General features: G+C 43.2%; 1 long non-coding RNA gene across 1 annotated transcript; it reads left to right on the top strand.

Annotated features, from left to right (window-relative positions):
• Positions 1 to 1,821: 1,821 nt before the first annotated feature.
• LOC311227529 lies at positions 1,822 to 6,449 on the top strand. The gene is made up of 4 exons (XR_014619605.1): positions 1,822 to 1,896; positions 2,787 to 2,855; positions 2,970 to 3,070; positions 6,293 to 6,449. It is a non-coding gene; the product is annotated as an uncharacterized lncRNA (long non-coding RNA).
• The last annotated feature ends 12,369 nt before the right edge of the window (positions 6,450 to 18,818 follow it).

Below are 18,818 nucleotides of genomic sequence, written 5' to 3'. Positions count from 1 at the left end.
ATTACCTCGTGTAGGTCTAATGGCGCAAAAGTATATGCGCCAGGAGTTTTTTTCTTAAATGAATACAGTATATAGTAAACATCCTAACCATATGTCTGTCACAACAGCAGTCATAGTGTATAATTTCAGCAGTACGTTTGTTTACCAATAGGTTAAATTGTTGTTATCTGCAGGCCTGGGCCTGTATTGTGTAAGGGCCTGTGTATTGTGCGGTGCACTACTGTCGATTAGCCGGCTCTCTCTCGCTATGTGTTACTGGCGCCACATTAGCAAATGTGAGCTCCGTTTGTAAACTCGGCGAGCAACGCATCAAATAAATGCGTCTTTAACATGCTTTATATCCTCGCCATTACTATTATGCCCGTTGCGGTTAAAACCTATTCAAATAACGTTAATGTACTTGTCTAGTCACAGTGTTGTGTAATGTGATATTTGATATCTGTTAACTTCCGTTTTCTTTCCAGCTGGTGGAGGCCTGAGGATCAAGGCTTTTCGGTATGTGAGCAAACCCTCCCTTCTATCCTTATTTGAATTGATAAACAAATCAACATAATAATCAGGGTTCGCACAAGGTCCTTGAAGTGGAAGTGCTTAAAGTGCTTTGATTTTTTACACAAACAAATCCAGGTCTGGAATTCCTTAAACAGCCAATTTTTTAACAAGGTGCTTAAAAGGTCCTTGACATTCTAATCTACCATTCGCATTGAAAGTTGTTCATCCATGATAAAATTGTTCTGAATCAAGACATTTTATTATTTTTATTTAAAGTGTAACCAATTGTCTGAAATTCTAAAAATAGAGCCTAGAAAAGTACTTAAGTCTTGTTTATAATTTTCTAAGTAATATTATTGTGTTTCTGCAATTCTGTCATGGTCCCTTTAAGAATCACAGGAAGTGAGGTCATTTCAGTGACACGCAGGTAGGCAGGAAGTGAATGAATCTCACGGAGACTCAGGAAGTGAATGAATCTCATGGAGAAATACGTTATTATTCTTCTGAGCTAATCTAGTGTAATCTATCATCATGTTATGCCCTGTGCTAGAATCTTGGGTATGTGTTTGTTCTTCACAGTACTATGAACGATTGCAGATAATTATTTAGGAAAATATGAAAACGTTTTGTGTAATTAGGTCTGCTGAATAGTATTACTGATGATGAGCAGTGCACACTGACATTAGTCCCACACATATGGACTTCCTTTACAAACTGTGGTCTGATGGCTTGTTTGTATTTTGTTATTGTATTTTCGTTTTATTATATATTCTTCCTGTCATTAATTGTTTTCTCTATACCAGAAATCGTATGGCATGGGTGCCTGCTTCAGTGTCGTATGTAGGCCTGCTTGTGTGTGTGTGTTTGTTTGGGAGGGGGGGGGGGGGTTATATTTTATCTTGATATAATGTAATTTTGCTTCCTGGTGAATGCCACATGCAAGCCCCTAGTAGAGGGTTTTTAGGCAATTCTCCTACACATCCCTTGTGGATTATATTGTATTATATATGTAATTGTTTTTATATGTGTAAACAAACAAAATTAGTCCCACACCTTCATTAGTCCATTCCAGAATAAATACTAGATATAAATGCATGTACAATTGATAGGCTACTGTACATATTAAAAAGGATGCAATATGTTACATTTAGGTTAGAATACGTATTTGATAAATAACATGTAACTTGTAAGACATAGTAAAATATGGGATTTAGTTCATATTGAAGATATGGGGAAATTGTTTAAAGCAAGCATAATATTGATTATGTACAGTTTGTATGTTTCATAAAGCAAACATATTATTGATTATGTAAATGTTTGTATGTTTCAGTTTTACCCTTCCTTGCAACATCAATAAACCTGTGGACAAGGATTCAAGTGTCTTCAGAGTCGTGGTGTCAAGAGGTATTTATCTGGCTGTCAATTTTATATAATTGGAACATATAGTGAGGTCAGCACAATCACAATATTAATGGCTACGCAACCTAATGGGAGATCTTGCAAGTGTACCCCCACAGTTATCTTATTTAGCCCATGTTTAGCTAACAACGTTAGTCCCTGGCTTTATAGACAGTCTCCTCCCCACCGCATGTATATATTCCCTCCCCGCCGTATGGATATTTCTCTCCCACCCACCCACCCCCTCCTAATGTACAGTCCCCTCCCCATCATATGTATATACTCTTGTCAGGATCTAGGGGTAACAGTACTGTATATTTGAATACCGTTTATGTCACAAATGTATCAGTACTAAATACCTATATGTCCCTATGCCATAAATGTCATGTATGTTGTGTATGTCATAAATGTCTATATGAATTGAAAATGGGGGACCCTGATGGAAACAAGACAAACGTCTTTTTCAGGTCTGCATCCCCTTAACAATTGTGTGTATTGAGCCGTACTGTATTGTACCCATTCTGCAATCTGTTAAATAAAGTTTTCATTCATTCATTCATGAATGGGGAATATGTGTCGCTCACACCATGTCATTGATTGATTGAAAACTTTATTAACAGATTGCAGAATGGGTACAATACAGTACAGCTCAATACACACAATTGTTAAGGGGATGCAGACCAGAGAAGGACTTGCGTCTTGTTTACATCAGGGTCCCCCATTTTCAATGTCAGATATGGCAACTGCAGCTTAAATTATGCTGTGACCTGCTGCCAATATCCTGTGTAACTAAATCGAATATACTTGTATTGAGAAGACACTTGTACGTTAGTCTAGAGGTCAAATACTTATGTTAATCCTTATTTAAAATGTAACGTTCTGTTGCATGTGTCCAGATGCCGGGCGTCAGTGAAAGATGTGAACCTACAGGAGTTTGTTCGTGCCCTGGCGGCCTTCCTGAAAAAGTGAGTTGACTTAATTAATTTCCTCCAAGGGGTGTGACAGTCACACTATTAAAAGAATATAAAAAAACATATTCCACAGGGCCTCCTGTTATGATACATTTCTTCTGTCACCAGGTCAGGAAAGCTGAAGGTGCCAGACTGGGTGGACCTGGTCAAGCTGGCTAAACACAAGGAGCTGGCCCCTAATGATGACAACTGGTTCTACACCAGAGCTGGTAAATTGTGACATCATCCCACCATCTCTTGTTTCCACTGCTGTTGGTATTAGTTGCGTTGATTAACGCAACTAGTGTTAGCTGTAACATTTGATGGCTGACGTAGCAGCTCTAATGTTTGCAGGGCTGTACACTGCGACGAGATGATTGCAAATTGCCTATTAATTTGGCCGTTGCGAGTGAAAAATAATATCTGGGAGCAACGTTGTGAGTAGTGATTTCAACCTTCATTCACATTTCACTCCTAAATTAATCAATACAAATTGGATAAAAAAAATTGTAAAACTTTAGCCTACAACCAAGGCTGTACAGTGCGACACAATGTTGTGGTGCTATGAAAATTGTCGTTGAGCTGAGCTCATCAAAATCAATGGAGGACTTTCAGGAAAGTGAAAAACGCATAGCGCTTGCCGATTGGTGCTAAGAACAGCAGGGCTGGTGCAAGCGATGTGACGTAATTGGCAGACTCGACTGTCAATCAAAATTATTCTGTTGCCGGCTGAATGATTGAATGAATGAAAGCGTTATTAACGATTGCAGAATGGGTACAATACAGTACAGCTCAATACAACAACAGTGGACTGGAGGATGAAGACTAGAAAAAGACTTTCGGCTTTTTTACATAAGGGTCTTCTATTTTCAATTCATCAAAACATTTAGAGACGTACAAATATACAATAGTTTCCTAAAAATGCTATTTATTGATTTTTAAAACTTTATTAACATTGCAGAATGGGTACAGTACAGCTCAATACATACAATTGTTAAGGGCATGCAGACCAGAGAAAGACTTTCAGGTCCCCCATAAACGCACCCGTGTATTGAAGCTTCTGTAGCATGTCACAGAAATATTCTGTACTTGTTTCAGATGTACCCCAGACAAGGCCCACTCCCAGGAGAGACAAATTTCCTCTGCCTGAAAAGACTAAGATTATAAATAGAATTTACCATATTATAAGTTATTGCTGGTGTAAACATTCTTACAGTTGGGTAAAAATGCCTAGACACTGGTGACCGTTGTTTCAACAACTAACAGTGATAAAATCTTAGCATGTAATTTGAGTTTATTCCTCTGTGAAGTATGGGAGAATACATACATTTACATTTACATTTAGTCATTTAGCTGACGCTTTTATCCAAAGCGACTTACAAGTTCTGTGCGACAAGACAGCAAGAAGGGTATAACTCTATCAGCTGAGTAACAATGTTCATCAAAGTGTTGCGTGTTACAGTGTAGGTTAGTTTATTAGGACAAGTGCATGACATTAAGGTTAGTCGGGGTTAGATTTTTTTTTTTTTTTTTTTTTTTTTTTTTTTTATCATTTCAGATAATGGTTGAAGAAGTGAGTCTTTAGTCGACGGCGAAAGATTGGACGGGATTCGGCTGTCCTAACTGGGATGGGTAGTTCATTCCACCATTGTGGGGCAAGGACTGAGAATAGGCGGCTTCTCTTTGATGACCCTCCGGGAGCTTGGATAGGAGTAGATCTGAGGCGGCCAGAAGACGCAGAGCGTAGGGGTCTTGAGGGTGTGTAGTTAGAGACCATTGACCGGAGGTAGGCGGGAGCGGTTCCCTTTGCCGCACGGTATGCTAGGTCGAGGGCCTTGAAGCGGATACGTGCAGCAATGGGGAGCCAGTGCAGGTCCCTAAGAAGTGGGGTGACATGGGCTGACTTCGGTAGGTTTGAGATCAGGCGGGCCGCTGCATTTTGAATGAGTTGAAGAGGCTTGGTGGCAGTGGCCGGGAGGCCAGCTAGCAGTGCGTTGCAGTAGTCGAGGCGGGAGATGACTGTTGATTGGACGAGGAGTTGGGTGGCTTCTTTTGTCAGGAAGGGGCGTATCCTTCTGACGTTGCTCAGGAGGAATCTGCAGGTTCTGGTTGTCGCTGCGATGTGAGCAGAGAAGTTCAACTGGTCGTCGAGGACAACACCAAGGTTCTTGGCGGTCGGCGACGCGGTCACAGCTGCATTCTCGACTGTGATGGAGAGGTCGGTCAGGGGGGAGGATTTGGCCGGCAGGTGGAGCAATTCTGTTTTGCTTAGGTTCAGTTTGAGGTGGTTGGTCGTCATCCAGGCGGAGATGTCGGACAGACAGGCCGAGATCCGCTCAGAGACGTGGATATCTGAGGGAGGGAAGGAGAGGAAGAGTTGAGTATCATCGGCATAACAATGATATGAGAAGCCATGAGACGTGATAATGTTACCCAGTGATTTAGTGTAGAGGGAGAAGAGAAGGGGTCCTAGGACCGAGCCCTGGGGGACACCCGTCCGGAGGGGGCGGGTGGCCGACAGAGTCCCTCTCCATGACACTTGGTAGGAGCGGTCATTGAGGTATGATGTCAGCCATGTCAGCGCAGATCCAGCCACTCCCATTCCTGCGAGGGCCGCGAGGAGGATCTGATGGTTGACTGTGTCGAAGGCTGCAGATAGATCTAGGAGAATCAGGACAGAGGAGAGGCCTTTCGCTTTTGCTAAGTGAAGTGCCTCTGTGACCGCAATGAGGGCCGTTTCTGTGGAGTGGCCAGTCCGGAAGCCAGACTGATTGGGGTCTAGGAGGTCATTCTGTAAGAGATAAGCAGTAAGTTGGTTGGATACAGCACGTTCAAGTGTTTTAGAAAGGAAGGAGAGAAGAGAGACAGGGCGATAGTTGGCTATGACGGTGGGGTTCAGGGTTTTTTTTTTTATGAGGGGCGTGACTCTGGCTTGTTTTAGGGAGGTGGGGACCACCCCCGAGTTGAGTGAGGAGTTGATGGTTGCAGTTAGGAATGGGAGGATGTCCGGTGCTATGGTCTGGAGGAGTGGGGAGGGTAGCTGGTCCAGCTGGCATGTAGTCGGACGGTTCGACGTTACCAGTGTCAGGGTCTCGGCTTCTGTAATGGGAGAGAAAGATGACAGAGTGAAGGATGAGGTTCTCGATTCAGCGTTTGGAATGGGTGGGGGTTGGGAGAAGGAGCTGCGGATGTTCTCCACTTTTTCCTCAAAGAAGATCGCAAAGTCTTCGGCAGAAAAAGATGAGGGAGGAGGAGGTGGGGGGGGAGTGAGGAGGGAGGACATGGTAGCATGCAGTTTGCGAAGATTCTTGGCAGAGGCACAGAATACAGAATCAGAATACATTAAAACTCCTCAGTCACAAACGGTTTGAGTTGTTTTGCACAATATTTGCGGTTATTTGAAGTACGGAATGTTTTCACTACATTTAACTAATAATTGTCATTTATATCAGGGTTCCAGAGAAAAGTGATGGAGACCCTCCTGGAAATCAAGGATGATATCAAAAAACTCCACAAAGAAATTCATCCGGATGGGAGGGTCGACATACACCCCTGCCAGACAGAGGAGGCGTTGAACCTGCTTGAGGAGGACCTTGAAAGGGTGGACATCAGGACAAAAATTGTGACTTTTAAATCTTTTCCTAGGTTAGAGATTACTGACTCATATGTTCAAAGGATTTAAATTGTATTGTACATGATGTTACATTAATATACATGTAATTTGTTTTTTTCTTATTCAGATATCCACATTGACGGGGATCGGGGGAAAGAGTGTCCGCGACTGCACTAACGAGATGATGGACAGGTATTTATATGCATGTACAAAGATGCAGGTTGAGGCAGGCAGGCATGCGTTCTCACTTTCTGTGTTTATGTTTGGAAAGACCAGATGAAGTCAGACGCGTATATTATATTGATAGTAAATGTACTGAGGATGGACAGATGATGTTGACATTTAAACAAAAAATACAATGCATAATAAATGTGTTCATGATCATCATCATGCAACAAAAAACAATGGGAGGAAGGGGTTTTATGAAACTGGTGATACACTTGTAGTCCTAGTACAGCTTTTCCCTTCAATTTGTATTTGTTTTGACTAGTCACTTGTTGAATTGCTTGAATTATTAATGTCATGACTTTCTCTTAGAGACTCATGACAAATGCAGTCATGTCCCGTTTTAATTTAAAAGGGGGTGGTCTACGAGACAAGAGGGCCTTTAAGGAGACTGCCCTCTACCGTGTATGTTGGAACGGATAACGGAATTAAAAAAATGTCTAGAGGCAGAAAGCAGAGGAGAGATGGGAGAGGTATTGTATTTCATGACTGTTGAGAACTAGGCTTAATGTAGCACCTACTTCCACGGATGAAGCTAAGCTAGGCTAACGGTCCAGGTGTTCCCTAAGCCTAATGCAATGCATGCATGTCTAACTCCAGGGAAGATGTTTAATAAGCTAATTTCCCAAAATGTTGGGAGTGTTCCTTTAAGTTGCCTTAATGTTCAAAGGCTTAACCTGTTACAGTATATTTATGTAGCTAATATATGTAAATATATATATATAAATGTGCGAATTGGCTATAATAAGGTAATTTATACGCCTCCTATTCTATAATATTTCTAATGGCATTGGTCCGGATGGGAGAATTCAGTACTGTATCTACAGAACCTTCGGTTTAATCATATTCCCTTTATTAATTTCCTTAGACTTTTTTGTACACATGATCTCAAGAAGGTACTGAACGAGATCAGTGGCAGTTTTTAATGTTTGGTCATTATTAGCATGGTGTTATTCACTGTCAAAGATGCAAAGAGAAATCTTAATTCATATTCTCATTTCTTCACAATTTAAGCAAGCCTAGTAATAGACACAATATTTCCGGGGGTCATCCCTACTGCTGTAACCTACTAATGCTTACCACTTGTATCTATTGCTATGTCCGCCCATCACAATCACGTGAGTTGTATTAACGCCTGTCCCGTCTCCCTGTCTCCCTGTCAGTGGCTGTCCAGGAGTGTTGGACGTCCCGTGCTGAAGACCGGGAGGATGCGACCCCCTCTGCGCCTCTCCGGCTGTCTCGAAGTGCCGAAGACTGGGAGGATGCAACCCTCTCTGCGCCGCCCCTTAGCTCAAATAGATCCGCTATCAGCTCTATCTTTAATCTTCAAAATGTTCAGTTGCTATGTATGTGTGTGTTGGGCCAGCCTTTAGTATTTTAAAATAAAAAGAAATTATAAAAACGGCTAACTTTTGACTATTCCATGTTATTGATGTGTTAATGTTTAAACAATGCATTTTCAACGCTCGTGCTTTAATGTAAAGTTTGGTAGACGTCTATGTCATGACGTTGAAACAACGTCTAGGCTTAGACGTTCAAAACACGTCTAAGCTTAGACGTTAAAAACACGTCTGGAATAGACGTCTACCAAACTTTCACTTTTCACCCCATTCTAGACTGATTTTAGACGTCTATGTCATGACGTTGAAACAACGTCTAAACATAGACGTTCAAAAAACGTCTAAGCTTAGACGTTAAAAACACGTCTGGAATAGACGTCTACCAAACTTTCACTTTTCACCCCATTCTAGACTGATTTTAGACGTCTATGTCATGACGTTGAAACAACGTCTAAACATAGACGTTCAAAACACGTCTAAGCTTAGACGTTAAAAACACGTCTGGAATAGACGTCTACCAAACTTTCACTTTTCACCCCATTCTAGACTGATTTTAGACGTCTATGTCATGACGTTGAAACAACGTCTAAACATAGACGTTCAAAACACGTCTAAGCTTAGACGTTAAAAACACGTCTGGAATAGACGTCTACCAAACTTTCACTTTTCACCCCATTCTAGACTGATTTTAGACGTCTATGTTATGACGTTGAAACAACGTCTAAACATAGACGTTCAAAAAACGTCTAAGCTTAGACGTTAAAAACACGTCTGGAATAGACGTCTACCAAACTTTCACATTTCACCCCATTCTAGACTGATTTTAGACGTCTATGTCATGACGTTGAAACAACGTCTAAACATAGACGTTCAAAAGACGTCTAAGCTTAGACGTTGAAAACACGTCTGGAATAGACGTCTACCAAACTTTCACTTTTCACCCCATTCTAGACCGACTTTAGCCTAGACGTCTATGGGCCATTTAGACGTCTTTTAAACGTCTATTCAACGTAAAATTGCTCAGAGGGCAGGGTCCCCCATTTTTTATTCATAGTTTATAGACGCACCAAAATCCATTGCAGGGTGAAAATTTGCCGCAAAACATTAATATCTTTGGAACCGTTTGTGTTCAATTGTATCTGAATCGGGAGATGATCTTCTCTCGTCACAATTGAAATTGTATTTCTCCGTCGAGCAAGAGCTGGCTGGCAGTCTCATTGAATAATATACGCACTCCGAAAGTCTATAAACTTGTGCATAACGGAGCAGAGGACCCCAACCATCGGGTCGCGGACTGAAAAAAAAAACTATTTATTTAGCCGTGCATTTATAATACAATTGGTATCAGCTGTGTAACGTCTTAATTTTGCCGCGACAGAGTCGTTGTAGGAGATGCATTCAATCTAACATTGAAGTTAACCCATATAGAAATTTGTCATACAGACTTGGAGATGGAGCCAAGCCAAGTGAGTTATTCAGAAGTTCAAGTGAGGTTTGTTTGTTTTTATTTCTTCAGACTTGAAAAGTCAAAATAAAAAAATTATTATGTTCTCGTTTGCCTCACGTCATTTTCAGTTAAAGGGTCATTAGAAATAACTTATTTCAAAGCCATTCTAAACAACGAACGTTCCTCTCACGGCGTTCTGGAAAAAAAATATCTCAGAAAGGCAGCACCCCCTGCCGGTTTAAAGTTCCAACGTGCCTGTGCCCTACCATGAGGCAATTAACCACAGATGCCAGTGATTGACAGCTGTCCCTCACAGAAAGACGAAATAGACAGCTGTCCCTCACAGAAAGGCAAAATAAAGCCAAAACCATCACAAGACTTGTTATGATTGCTATGTCGGTGTTAGGGTGAGGTGTTTTTATAGAACCCAGGAGCAGAACACAGGCACAGGAGAATAGAGCGGTTTAGAATGTTTAATTGAAGTATGGGGGAGGGTCGTGAGAGGAGCTTAGAGACAGGGAACAAGGAGTGGAGGAGTGACAGGCCGATGGTGTGTGTAGTGAGGTCCATGAGGGTATAATAATAATAATTTAGGACCTGCTCAGAGGTCATCAATCGGCACACATGCAATGCATGCATGCAATTCGTATATGCGATTAACCCATCCCGTCGTCCTTCTCCCCCAAGGGCAGCCGGGAGCAGACAGGCGTCAACGTGAGCTGCGCCAGGGGACCAATCCAAGTGCTCCTGTCCGTCTTCGTCAAGGACGCCACAGCGTTAGCGATCTATTGTTGTGCATGTTTTTCCATTGGGTTTATCTTATCGGGGGGGAAACCCTTGCGAGCACGGGGAGAACATGCAAACTCCACACAGAAAGGCCTGGGAGATACCCCACCTGGGTAACTGGCATCATGGAAACCTGGCCCCCAAGCGGGAATCGAACCCTGGACCTTCTTGCTGTGAGGCTACAGTGTTAACCACTACACCACGGTGCAGGCTGGTGAGGGTCCGTGGTTGAGGTGTAGGCCGGAGAGGTGAGGTCTTCAAATGTTTAATCCGGCTAAAACTGATCCGGATTTGGAAATCCTGTTTTGCTATCCAGGATCACGTAATCCAGTTTATTTTTGTGATGAGGTCACAGTGTTCAGTATAGACATATGTACAATGTTCGATGCAGAATAGACGTAACTGAGTTACCATATAATATACAATACTATGCAGTGTACTAATGTACAGTACTATATAGTGCAAAGCAGAAATGGGATGAGGTACAATTTAGGTACAATTTACAGTAAGGTGTACGAGTTGTAGTGCAATCCTTCATCAATAAATATAAAGTGTGGGGAGTGGGTGCTACAGTGTGTTTGTTTAAAGTGGGTGTGTGCTATAAAGTGTGTGGAGTGGGTGCTACAGTGTGTTTGTTTAAAGTGAGTGTGTGCGTGTGGATGTGTGTGCTATGTGCGTTTGGTGGTTGTTGTTGTGTAGTGTTCATTGTTCGTTTAGCAGCCTGATGGCCTGGGGATAGAAGCTTCTTCTGAGTCTTTCTGTGCTCGCCTTGAGACTCCGGTATCGCTTGCCTGACCGCAGCAGTTCAAAGAGGCAGTTGTTCGGGTGACTGGAGTCTTTAATGATTCTCTTAGCCTTGCCCTTGCAACGCTTGTTGTAAATGTTCTGGAGGGTGGGGAGCCCCCCTCCAATTGTGCTTTCGGCTGAACGTGTCACTCTTTGTAGTCTGCTTCGGTCTTGTGCAGTGCTATTCCCAAACCAGGAGGTGATGTTGCCAGTCAAGATGCACTCTATTGTACATGAGTAGAAGTTCTTAAGGATCTTCTGACTGACTTGGAACTTCCTTAGGCGCCTGAGGAAGTAGAGGCGTTGTCGTGCCTTCTTCACAACACTGTCAATGTGTGTGGTCCATGTCAAGTCCTCGGATATGTAGGCTCCGAGGTACTTAAAGCTGTTGACTCTCTCAACCGGTGCCCCGTCGATGCTGAGGGGGCTGTAGTCCTTGACCCCCAACCTCCTGAAGTCCACAATCATCTCCTTTGTTTTGCTGACGTTCAGGGAGAGGCTGTTTTCCTGGCACCATCCCGCCAGGACCTTGACCTCTTCCAGGTAGGCCCTCTCGTCGTTGGCAGAGATCAGGCCCACCACCACTGTGTCGTCAGCAAATTTGATGATTGTATTGCTACTCCGCTGAGCCACACAGTCGTGTGTGTACAGGGAGTAGAGGAGGGGACTCAGAACACAGCCCTGGGGGGCCCCTATGTTGAGGGTGATGGATGAGGAGGTGCAGTTGCCTGCTCTCACCACCTGGGGTCTGCCAGTCAGGAAGTCCAAGACCCACTGGCAGAGGTCATAGTTCAAGCCCAGGTCCCTGAGCTTGGCTATGAGTATGGAGGGGACTATGGTATTGAATGCCGAGCTGTAGTCGATGAATAGCATTCTCACATAGTTCCCCTGCCTCTTGTCCAGGTGTGATGCTGCTGTGTGCAGCACATGGGCTATGGCGTCCTTCGTGGACCTGTTGGGGCGGTATGCAAATTGCAGGGGATCCATGTTGATGGGGAGGGAGGAGCAGATGTAGCCCTTTACTAGCTTCTCAAAGCACTTCATGGCTATGGAGGTGAGAGCTACAGGGCGGTAGTCGTTGAGGCAAGCAGGCTTGGATTTTTTGGGTACAGGGATAATAGTGGACTTCTTCAGGCAGGTGGGGATGACAGCCTGTTCTAAGGACAGGTTAAATATGTCAGTGAATACCGGGGCCAGTTGGTCGGCACAGACTTTTAGGACGCGGCCGGGGATGCCGTCCGGACCTGCTGCCTTCCTGATATTCACTTTTTTAAAGGTCCGCCTCACCTCATGCTCTGTTACCCTGAACACTGAGTCTCCATCAGCAGCAGACCCCCCCCCCCCCCCCCCCCCCCCCCCATTGCCGTGGCTTGTGGGCTGGTGTTGTTATTACCAGCATCAAACCTCGCATAGAAGGTATTAAGGTCATTTGCTAAGGAGATGTCACTGTTCAGTTTGTGGGAGGCGCCTTTGTAGTCTGTCATCGTTTTGAGCCCCTGCCACATAGCTCTAGAGTCAGCCTGTTCAAACTGGAGTTCAATTTTATCCTTGTAGCGCCGTTTGGCCTCTGTCACTGTCCTCCTTACGTTGTATCGCGCCACCTTGTGGTCATTCATGTTGCCTGCCACTAGGCCGTCGTTGTATGCTTTGGTGCGCGCTCTCAGAGCTTCACGGACGGATTTGGCTACCCAGGGTTTTTGATTTGGGTAAACTCTCGTTATGGTAGTGGGGATTGTTTCTTCCACCAAAGTACGAACATAGTCCAGCACTGTCTCCGTGTAGACATGAATGTTATCTGTGTCGCGGAACACGCTCCAGTCTGTGCAGTCAAACGCAGCCTGGAGTGTCTCCTCTGACGTCAAATCCCATTTCTGCACCTCTCGCGAGACTACGGGAGTGCTTTTGATTCTCTGTTTGTACTTTGGTGAAAGGAAAATGGACGCGTGATCTGACTTACCAAAGCCACTAGCAGAATGAGCCTTGTATCCACCCTTGAATTGCGTGTAACAGTGATCTAGGATGTTACCGCCTCTGGTGTTACAAGTCACATGCTGATAGAAGTCAGGTAATACCTTTCTCAGATTGGCGCTATTGAAATCACCTACCACTATGATGGCGGCGTTAACGTTCGCTGCCTGGAGTTTGTTTACCTCGTCGTGGAGCCTGGAGAGCGCGGCACTATTGTTGGCTTGCGGTGGAATATACACTCCTACAAGGATGATCGCCGTTAACTCCCTCAGGAGGAAGAAAGGACGACACTTGATGGTTATATATTCCAGGTCTGAGCAGCAGTGGTTCGATAATTCCTTCACGTTAGCTGGATCGCTCCAATTGTTGTTAAACATGAAGGCAATACCTCCTCCACGTTGTTTGCCGGACAATGCTGATCTGTCCTTGCGGTGGATGAAGAAGTGGTCGGCCGGTTGTATGGCGTGGTCTGGGACGTCCGGCGTCAACCACGTCTCGGTGAAGCAGAGAACGTTACAGTCTCTAACGTCTCTTTGGTATTGAATCCTTGCTCGGATGTCATCCAGTTTATTGTCAATTGATTGTACATTGGCTAGCAATATACTGGGTAGTGGCGTTCGGTGTCGTCTGGATCTCAGCCTGTTACGGATCCCAGCTCTCTTCCCTCGCCGCCTGGTGATTCCTTTGTTCCTGGGGTCGGGATCTGGTCCCATTGTTCTGAGAATCTCCAAAGGCCATTGCTGCGGTTCGGAAAGCTGATTCAGGGAGTAATCCAATCGGTAAGTTTCCCGTAATCCGATGTCTATAAGTGACTGACGGTCATACACATTAAATGCACCTACTGTTGGTACAGACAAAACTCTTAAAACTATAAATATTAACAAAAGTAAGCACAATCTCGACGGAGCGAACAGACAGGCGACCGGGCATAGCGGCGCCATCTTCATTCACGCTGTTTGGGGGATTATTTTATGAGGCCGAAATCTTTTGAATTTGCTGTACTGAAAGGCTGAATACGTAGCATAATGTCTACTTTATATATTTGATCACTGTAGCAGATGAACAAATTAAGTGAAAATCTTATGAATAAATGTATATACTGTATAATCCAAATATTGGATACACATTTTTAAGTTTCATTACATTTTGTGACTGAAATCCACCCTGAATCCACCGTTCTACTGGGATCAGTTTAATCCTGATTTTTTTCATGAAAGTGATCCCAATCCTACTAAAAGTTTTTGAACAACGCATACTGAAGGTTTGATCCGGATCAAAACCAAGATCTGATTAAGTAATCCAATCCGATTTCAGAATCCTTTTTTTCTTTTGAACAACCCATTTTCAAGATTTTATCAAATCTGTTATCCGAAATCCGATCGGATTACTTTTGAACAACTGGGCCCAGGGGGACATCAGAGAACAAGGGTTAATATAGAGCAAAGTCACTGAGCACACAAAACATAATTCCATGAATGCTGAGGTCTTGAAGAGAGTCCTACCACGGGAGGTGTAAACAACACTTGGACAAGGAGTGGCAGGAGTGCAGGCCTTTTATCCAGGTTCGGTGATGGGGTGATAGCCGGCAGGTGTGTCGTATGGCACAGGTGAGTAGGTTGATGGTGAAACGGGAACAGGAAGGGGACCATGTATGGACCTGGGAACCTGCTGACAGACAGGGGAGAGAAAAGCCCTGGCTGTGGCTGTAACAGTCGTACAGAAAGTATGGATGCTCTTTTTGATAGTGAAGTGAATTTAGATCGGTGATAAAGAGCCGTGTTTGTCAGTGTACACCTTTGTTTATCTCTGGGTGTGGATACCCTAATTGGATGTTTTGGAGGTGAAGTTAGAGTCAGGCCTTCCACTTATTCAGCATGTAAAAGGACACACCCTTGATCTCACTATCACTGGAGATGTTACCAGGTTCTAGAGCTTTTTAGATTAACCTTGTATTTTCTCTTTAGCTGTGAAGCACCTGAGATATTGTTTTAAAGTGTGGTATATACATTAAATATATAAATGTATTATTTATTATTATTAGAGGGGTACAATCACACCCGTAGGAACATGCCAACAATATGGGAAATGCACTTACCATCTTCTCCAGAGTCAGACAAGAAGATAGATATCACTTTCCTCTCAGTGCGTTCAGTAGATAGCTATCCGACTGCAAGCTAGTCTAATTTAGCACAGATTAATGGAAGTTACTTAAAGCCTAGCTTAAAACTCTGGGAGAGTGTTTTTGGCCAACAGCTAGACTAGCTGTATCCACTTCCATTCATTTGTGCTAAGGTAGGCCAACTTGCAGCGAGATAGCTTTCTAATGTCGCTATTGTCGCTACAGCTGACCACACTGTCATCCAGTAAATGCTAACCGCTAACTTGAAATACGAATGTGAAACTGATATTATATGTTGATACATCTAGTGATGTATGTATGTATGATGTCTAGTGAGTTTATGCACAAAAACAAGTTTTTTTCAGCTAAACTCTTAGTTATAACAAGATGGTGTAAGCTAAGAAGTGTTGCGTTTGGGTGAAACATATTTTTGGCGAACCGTTTAGGTTGAAATTGAACAGGCTTGGGGGAAGACACGAGGGGGGTGTAGGGATGATGCTGTTTGATGCATTTTCAAGACCATACCAAACTAATTGTTATTCAAACAACATTTTAAAGTTGTTAAAAACACGTGTGGAGCGGATATTTAAAGTTAATTTAAATCTAGTCTAACAAAAAACACTATTAAACACCTTACCTTCATTGAGAATGCAAAGATCTATCAATATGCAAATTGGCAACTAAATTCATTAATATTAAAAACACGTGTCGAGGGGATCTTTAAAGTTAATTTCAATCTAATCTAACAATCAACCCCCACCCCCCCACACACACACATATACACACATACTGTACACAAACACACACACATACACATTAAAGGGCAAATATATGTTTAACTCTTGCATCATCAAACGCACCTTGATTTGAAGAAAAAAGGGTTGAACTTCAAGGCCGTTCTTGTTTCAGATTCACACTTGTGTTGCTAGCCAATAGCCAGGAGTAATTGGGGATCTCGATAAGCCGCTATTCAAACAAAAGCCTCACACACTTCCATCCCATTTAATGAAAGCTACAACAAGCAAATGCTAACGGCCACTTTCTCTAGTCCTTCTCTTGCAACTGTGTGTGTGTTTGTGTGTGTGTGTTTGTGTGTTACTGTATATATCCACTCTCGCCTGCGCGTCTCGCCTTAATTGCTTGTGTTATTTTTAAGCCAATTATTTCATTTTTTGCCAGTGTCAATCAATTGTGTGCATCATCGGCGCTGACACTGTGTGTATCTTCTATTAGCCCAGCCCCCCCACCCTCCCCTTATAACTAGACAGTGAGACAATTTTTACTTTCTCCATGATGTTTGCTTCTCCTGACTTTCATTTTTTTAGGCAATTTTATACCTCCAGGGTATTGGATTCAATTATATACAAAATTACGAGAGAGAGAGAGAGAGAGAGAGAGAGAGAGAGAGAGAGAGAGAGAGAGAGAGAGAGAGAGAGGAGAGAGAGAGAGAGAGAGAGAGAGAGAGAGAGAGAGAGAGAGAGAGAGAGAGTGCGGATTTATTTGACAGGAAAGTCATTATTATTTTCATCTCACGGGAGTTGAGCAAAAGAAAACGCAACCTTATCATCATTCCAGAGATGTTTTCTATTGTTTTGGGGGGTGGAGGGCTGGGGGGTGGGGGGGGGGTTTAGGGGTGGGGGGGGATGTCGGCAGACAGCATCTGATGGGGTCGGATACGTGTGGATTATCTTCTTGTCACCTCATGCGTCCGTCCTGTGTGTTGGAGGTATTGACGTGTTTGACCCCTGTGTCTCAAAAAACATTCACTGTTCCGTCACGGTAATTCCATTGGGATTGGCCACAGGAAAGCACTGTCAAGACACCAGAGAATACCGCAGGCGTGAATGGACGTGTGTGTGTGTGTATGTGTGTGTACCTGTATCACTATACTTACGAGGACCGTTGTGAGTTCTGGACTTAGAAAGGGAGGGACTTTTTGGGCCGTTTTTTTTTTTATGGTTAACTCCTCTTGGAGGCATGACATTGACTGGCTTGTTATGTGTGCAGAACTTGTCACCAGAGTGCCTTGTTGCTCGCCTGACATATCGTCATGTAACTCTAGAACCGAGGCACGGAATTGGTCGAGTGAGGTGGCATTCGAACGGCAACAAATAGATCTTTCGAACGGTATATTATATGTTGGTGAAAAATGCAGCCCGAGCCGCTAGACCAGGGGTCAGGAACCTTTTTGACTGGGAGAGCCATAAAAGCCAAATATTTCTAAATATATTTCATTGAGAGCCATATAGTATTTTTAACATATAATAAATTAAATATGTCTTACTTTTAATGCGACTTCTGGTGCTGCATGGTTTTGCTGATGGCCTTGTAATCTGGTTCATACGTGGTGAGGTTGAGCTTCATGCAGGCGTTGAGGCTTCCATCAGTTAAACGTGAGCGTAGGTTGGTCTTAATGTTCCTCATATGCGAGAATGACTGCCCACATGCATATGTAGAGCCAAACATGGTCAATACGGCAATACTCACGCTGCATTGTGTGGTATGTCACAGGAAGCTTGTTCCAAGTTTTAAGAATCAGCTGGTCTTCAGGTTGAAGATTTTTTATTTCTGTCCACTTGTGTTCCCTCGCCAGCTCTGCTCGCTATATCTTCAGCTACAGATACTATTAGCTGTATCTTCAAAACTAATTTCTGTTTACTTTTAAATGACAGTATTATTACGAAATATCACAAGTATTAAAAAAAAAAAAAAAAAAAAAAAAAAATTATTTTTTACTAAAAAAATTCTGGGAGCCATATGCTGTCACCAGAAGAGCCATATATGGCTCGCGAGCCATAGGTTCCCGACCCCTGCGCTAGACGCTCACAAAGTGCCGTGTTATGCGTGCATTCCGTGCATGGGCACGTCTGCCCGACAACGTTACCCCACCTGTTAAGAGGACACGTAAAATAATCTTCCTGTGCAGTAGGCAAATCTGGCTTGGCAAGATTACTTGAAATAAGTAAAAATATGTAGGGTTCTCTCTCCTGATGGGATAAAGTGGAATGGAATACCAGATTTTTTGTATCTGTTTACTGCAGAGTGGAGGGACTGGGAGACCCATGTTAATGACCAAACACTATATCAGTGATGGCTGTCAGAATGTAGAGCTATTTAGGCTAGCTTTCAGTTGGATAGCTTTCTACTGAATGCACAGAGAGGAAATTGGTATAGTATCTTCTTCTCTGACTCTGGAGAAGATCGTAAGCACATGTCCTCAGTGATTAATTGTTCTAAAAACCACATATGCATTGGAAAAAAATTGGGCTAGTTTTGCATAACACACCCGACGATTGCATACACAAAGTAATTTGCAATTTATATAACACAGTACTCAACCCAAACCCACACAGTACACAAACCCACACAGTACACAGCAGAGAGTTCCATTTACTCATGGCTCTGCACGTGGCAGAGAGTTCCATTCGACCATGGCTCTGTACACGACATACAGTTAGCTGATTTGTTAAATTAGCATTAGCTAGCAAGTCTGACCAGTTAACGTTGGGTCATTGACAGCTTGGCTTGATTGCACTCTGAACAGCTCCAACTATTTATTAAGAGCTTCTCAAGCTAAGTTAGCACCTGCTATATGTGACGTGCACGGTTATCTTTCTTATTTGTCTTGTTCAGCCAATAATGTTAATGTCAGGAAACACATACAGTACACACACACACACGCATGTACGCATGC

Source organism: Notolepis coatsorum, assembly GCF_963971535.1.
Source record: "Notolepis coatsorum genome assembly, chromosome: 4".
Classification (NCBI taxonomy): domain Eukaryota; kingdom Metazoa; phylum Chordata; class Actinopteri; order Aulopiformes; family Paralepididae; genus Notolepis; species Notolepis coatsorum.
The sequence above is the reverse complement of the archived record's forward strand: the minus strand, read 5'-3'. Positions and strand labels throughout refer to the sequence as shown.